Source organism: Podarcis erhardii (assembly GCF_964252035.2).
Source record: "Podarcis erhardii genome assembly, chromosome: 3".
In the NCBI taxonomy this organism is placed as follows: domain Eukaryota; kingdom Metazoa; phylum Chordata; class Lepidosauria; order Squamata; family Lacertidae; genus Podarcis; species Podarcis erhardii.
This window is the reverse complement of record NC_138507.1, coordinates 1,004,909-1,010,908: the sequence shown is the minus strand read 5'-3', so window position 1 is coordinate 1,010,908 and position 6,000 is coordinate 1,004,909.

Sequence of the window (6,000 nt, the reverse complement as noted above, 5' to 3'; positions counted from 1 at the left end):
TGGTGGTTGCTCCTAAACTCTGGAACTTCCTCCCCAGAAAAGCCAGATTGGCTCCCTCCTTGCTGTCCTTCTGCCAGCAAGTGAAGACCTTCTTGTTCCAAGAAGGTTTCGAGAATTGACTGCTTTAAGGGATGGACTGGTGCTCTGATGTTTTCACTGTAAAGATATGTTTGCATTATATTCAACTAATGTTTAATTGTTTTAATGACTGCATGCACACACACACACACACACACACACACACACACACACACAAGTTTTAGCTGTTCCTCTTTTAAGGTGTAAGCTACCTTGAGGGGGAAAAGGCAGGATATAAACAAACATGATATTATAATAATCATTTACTGTAAGCTACAACTGAATATTGTCCATATTTAAAGAAGGTGATGGCACAAAGGAAGGACATAGTTGAGAATTATATGAAAGTCTTTTTTAGGGATAACAGGTGCAATAAATACATGTAGCCCAAAGGATTACATTTTAAAAGTTCTTGCACTGTTGATTTACTTTGATTTGAGACTTTAGTTCTTCCCCCATTAGTGTGAAAGATGTCTCTGGGTCACCTTTACAAGCAATTACTGTAAGCAAGTTTAGCAGATAATATCAAAGCAGGGCAGCAATTTACTACATGTGCAAATGGAAGCTTCTAATAAAGGCATGACCTTGGAAACAAGGTAACTGAAATCCATGGAGCAGAGAAAGGTGAAAACATATTGACAGCAAGTCTCCCACAACATGCACTCAATAGGGCAAAATAAACTTACATGAAAACTGATTAGTAGCAGACACAGAACTCCAACAAAATGCATTAATGCCAAAATCAATACAAAAACTACACTACTCTTAGAGCAATCACTCTTAGAGCAACAGCAGCTATAGGTTCCTCTTAACAGAATATGGCACACCTTCCCTCACTCCCTGACCTCTGCTGCATTGACAAAGCTTCAATTCAGAGATCTACAGAATGACCCCTGCAGAGAATCAAAAACCCGCCTTTTTGGAGGAGGAGGAGGAGGAAGAAAGAGATTTACTACAGCAACTACCATGGTAATCGATCATAACTGGAAGCAGAGACCAACTACAACTGAGGAATGGGATGACTAGAAACTGGAAAACCCAGAACAAGCATGGGGCAAGAGGTTTACCAAACGAATTGGTTCTGCTGCATCATCACAAAACATTATAATATCATTATGGTAAAAAAAGGTAAAGGTAAAGGACCCCTGACAGTTAAGTCCAGTCACAGACAATTCTGGGGTTGCGGCACTCATCTCGCTTTACAGGCCGAGGGAGCTGGTGTTTGTCCATAGACAGTTTTTCCGGATCATGTGGCCAGCATGACTAAGCCACTTCTGGCACAACAGAACACCGAAACCAGAGCAGCGCATGGAAACGCCATTTACCTTCCCCCCGGAGTGGTACCTATTAATCTACTTGCACTTTTTGGCGTGCTTTCAAACTGCTAGGTTGACAGGAGCTGGGACCGAGCCGCCTACTTCACACATGGAAACAGCAGGGAGTCAAGCCTGCGAAGTTTTGATGCAGTGCTTGATAAGCTTCATCAATAATTTTTAACTCTCTTGTTCCAGTGCCAGTTTAGACAAAACATTAAGCAGTGTTTAAAGTTTTGAAGAGTGAACCAGTTTTGAGAGCACATTTATGGGTCAGAGATGGCACCATCCTTCCATTGCCACAATATTCTTGGGCACAAGGGACATGGAAGGCCCCTTCACTCTCTGCGGTGTCTTATAACATGAGCTCCAAGACAAGCTGAGCCTGTTTCCAAAGCTTGGGCAGGGGGCTAGAATGACCAATGTGAGGGATTGTTTCAGTTGAGTGGAGAGCTTTTGAACTGACCTTTCATGCAGAATCCATGCCTCCCATAGCACCCTAGTTTTTCAAAGCCTCATGATTCATTAGTCACTTCCTAAATGTCCTTCTCATTCAGGAAATGAAAGGTCATACCAATTAATAAGATCAAGTCAGCTTCTGTTATACATCAGCACACACAAGTATAATAGAGATGAGACACACAAGCAATAAATAAATCCTGAACTAGGTCTGCACTGTAGCTTGACCTCATTGTAAGGGAAACTATGAATGACAGTTACGTCAGCTAGCTGCTTTAAATATCTCTTGCTGATTTTTAGATTCTTAACCATTTACTGATACATAAGCACTTCATTGTTTTCAGTATAACATAACAATGATCTCATAAACAATTATGACAGTTACACAAATACAACAACATAGAAAAAAAAGTGAGCCTACAACAGTCTTGTGGCTCTGCAAAAATAAAAGAAGATTGGAAGAGGACAACTACAACAAAAAGGTCCCCCCCCCTTTTTGGGGGGGTGGAGAGTGTGTTTTAAGTAATATACGGATGTATTTTTTAAAAAGGTAGTAATAGAAATTTAGTAGAGGGACTGAAGACTCTCCTTTCCCTCAGCGGCTGGGGCGCAATGGCGACGGCAGCAAGGTCAGGGCTTCTCCTCTCCCCCTCCGCGCCTGCTTCTGAGTTCCCCCGGCCCCCGGGCCTCCAAATGGCCAGGCATCCCTCTCCTCCTTCTCCTTGGCATGGCGGCGCTGGCCATGGCTCTGTAAAAATGTTGTCCATTTTCTGCCCTGCAATTCCACCAGTTCTGAAATGTGCATGATGCATTACTGTACTTGCAGTTTCCAGACCTTCTTCAAAGGTAGACCAGCAGAATCTACATGGGAGTTGACAAGGGCCTGCAACACACTGGCAAAGCTATCTTGCAGATGGTGCTGAAAATAGGCCCTCCTAGAGGTCAAAGCCACCCAGACCTCAAATGGCAAAACTCTACCCAGGAGTCACCCCAGATTAAGATCCTATTTGTGCAGGAGGAGCGCAACATTACCAGGAACCCCCGGTTCCCAGACATGAGAAGCTCCCGCCAAAAGTGCCTCCATCTGATGATTATACCACATGATTTTATATAAATGTTCTGTAGAACTGGAGACAGAAAAGAACTTCGCTCCTCTGTGTTGCTGCCTCCATATTTTTCTTAAAACAAAACTGTAATATTCTTCTTCTTTAATATGAGCATTGACCAATTCACTGGGGGATAAATACAAAGCCATGAAATCTGTGTTCTGCACCACTCTGCAAACACTTAAGGAAATTATTTTGTTTCCTGCTTGGCAGGGGGTTGGACTCGATGGCCCTTGTGGTCTCTTCCAACTCTATGATTCAATGATTCTATGATTCTATTTAAATGATTAAAGACAATCAGTATAGACTTCAACCAGAAATTGTACTGAGTGTGAAACACCAAATACATATAGACATTCATCAGCTCTTTTCTTTTCATAGAATCATAGAATCATAGAGTTGGAAGAGACCACAAGGGCCATTGAGTCCAACCCCCTGCCAAGCAGGAAACACCATCAGAGCACTCCTGACATATGGTTGTCAAGCCTCTGCTTAAAGACCTCCAAAGAAGGAGACTCCACCACACTCCTTGGCAGCAAATTCCACTGTCGAACAGCTCTTACTGTCAGGAAGTTCTTCCTAATGTTTAGGTGGAATCTTTTCTTTTTTGGTAAAGTTTATTATCATTATTAATTCATTTTATAATACATATAAAACAAAGAGAACAATTAGAACAACAGAAAAAAATTAAAAGATGGAAAACAAAACTATAAAATAGGCACATAGAACAAGAAGTTGCATAAGAGTTAAAGTAATAATGTCCAAGTAAAGAGGTTTCTTTCCTATTTCTGATCTCCATGCAAGCAAACATATAAACAGCCACCAATCTTTGAACACCTATTCTATTTCCCTCAATGAAGAAAGTTTTTCATTTTTTAATCCCTGTTTAGCTGGAAGACATTTGTCAAACAGATTTCTCGTCAGACTCATTTGACAGGTTTCATAAATAACAATTTTTCAAAAGCACAAATCGAACTTCTGAAATGGAACGTTTGTATGGGACAGAGAGCCTGGAAGGGAATATGTGCAGGGGAGAGTCCCATTATACACCTTCAGTAATTTCAGAACAAATGCAAAAGCTGCAACAAAATTGGAATCACTTTGAAGCATTGCTCCTTGGGCCGTATCACTTGCACAACCCACATTAGCCCCACAGCTGTAGCCCAGTTACCTGGGAGTAAGCCTCACTCAACCCAGCAGGATTTACTGCTCAGTGAGTTATGCTGCCTATCTTTCATTTCCAAAGCCAATATAGTTTTTTCATAGTCTGTAAGTTTCCAAATCATTTTTGTGTACTGTGCATTTTTGGTAACAGTTGTCATTCCTTTGCTCATTCATATTTCTTTTCTGTGATCTAATTGAGAGATTCTGTGATCTCAATGAGGCCTCCCAAAGCCGTGGCGGAGGTGAGTCTGGGCCAGGTGGAATCAGCCTGAGGAGGGAGCAGCCTTCCCCAACTCACGGTGCACCACCAGCAGCAGCAGCGGTGTCCCAGTGCCTCAATGAGGCCTCTTAAAGCTGTGGCGGCCGCTCCCTGGGGAAGGCCGCTCCCTCCTCAGGCTGATTCCACCTGGCCCAGACTCACCTCCGCCACGGCTTTGGGAGGCCTCGTTGAGGCACTGGGACACGGCTGCTGCACCGTGGGTGTTGGGGAAGGCCGCTCCCTCCCGTAGGCCCACACTCACCTCCGCCACAGCTTTAAGGACACTGGTGCTGCTGCAGCAAATGTTTAAAATGTTTTTATATATTTTAAAGTGTTTTAAAGGGGTTTTTACTTTTTACTTTGTTGTACCACCGTGAACAGTGTTTTTTATTTATGTATTTTTATTTTGTTCCATTTTATTTTGGTGGGGTTGGATATTAAGTGGGGTGGGGATTGGTTTTGTTTTGGTGTGATTGTTTTTGGTCTGTTTGCTTTTATATTTTGTAAATGGAGGCTAGTATGAGGCTTGGGATTCCTACTGTGGAGGGGCGAGGGAGGTATGGCGGTGGGGGCAGGTGTTATAGGCGAAGGGGATCGAGATACAGATATGCTCGTACCCCTTCCAATCTGCGCCCCATCCCAAGGGACGAGGGTAGGGTGAGCAAGGATTACTCACCTCCGTCACTGATGTTGTGCAATGCCAGGTCCATAGGCAACAAAACCGCCACCCTGCAAGATTTCTTCACCTCGCAGGGGGTCGACCTGACTTGTGTGACGGAGACCTGGGTGCGCGAAGGCGAAACTTTTAGCTTATGAGAGATGGCGCCCCCGGGTTTCTCCGTCCTCCACCAGTCGCGGACTGTGGGCCGGGGGGGAGGGGTGGCATTATTAATCCGGGAAGATTGTTCTTTCAGGGCTCTACCATCGCCATCGATCCCTGGCATTGAATGTGTTGGCCTAGTGTGGGGCTCCGAGGTGAGCTTGGCTGTCTGGCTGGTGTACCGGCCACCTAGCACACCAGCAGCCACCCTGTCAGGCCTGCTGGAGGCGGTGGCCGGCTGGGCCTTGGAGTTCCCTAACCTATTGGTATTGGGGGACTTCAACATCCATGCTGATGCCACTCCCTCCTCACAGGCTCTGGACCTGGTGTCTTCCATGGCGACACTAGGGCTCTCCCAGTTTGTTTCGGGCCCCACACATCAAGCAGGCCACATGCTGGATTTGATCTTTGGCGTCGGTATAGATGTGATCATGTCTCCCTCGATGAAGGTGCCATGGTCTGATCACTACGCTCTGAAAGCCAGGATTGATTTTCCACCCCCACCCTGCTTAGGTGGCAAGCCAATTTGGGCTCGCCCGCAGAGGCTGATGGACCGTGATAGATTCCGCCAAGCCTTGCGGGACCTTGCTCCCCCTGGCGACTCACTGACTGAGCTTGATGAGGGCTGGAATATCCAGCTCCTGGCAGCCATTGATGAGATCGCACCTAAGCATCCTCTGTGACCCCGGGCTCCCTGGCTTACCGAGGAGCTTCGGAAAATGAAGCGGGACCTCAGACAGCTAGAGCGAGTATGGCGGGGTGCCCGTGACGGAGCCTCAAGAACATCTTATAGGGTTTTTA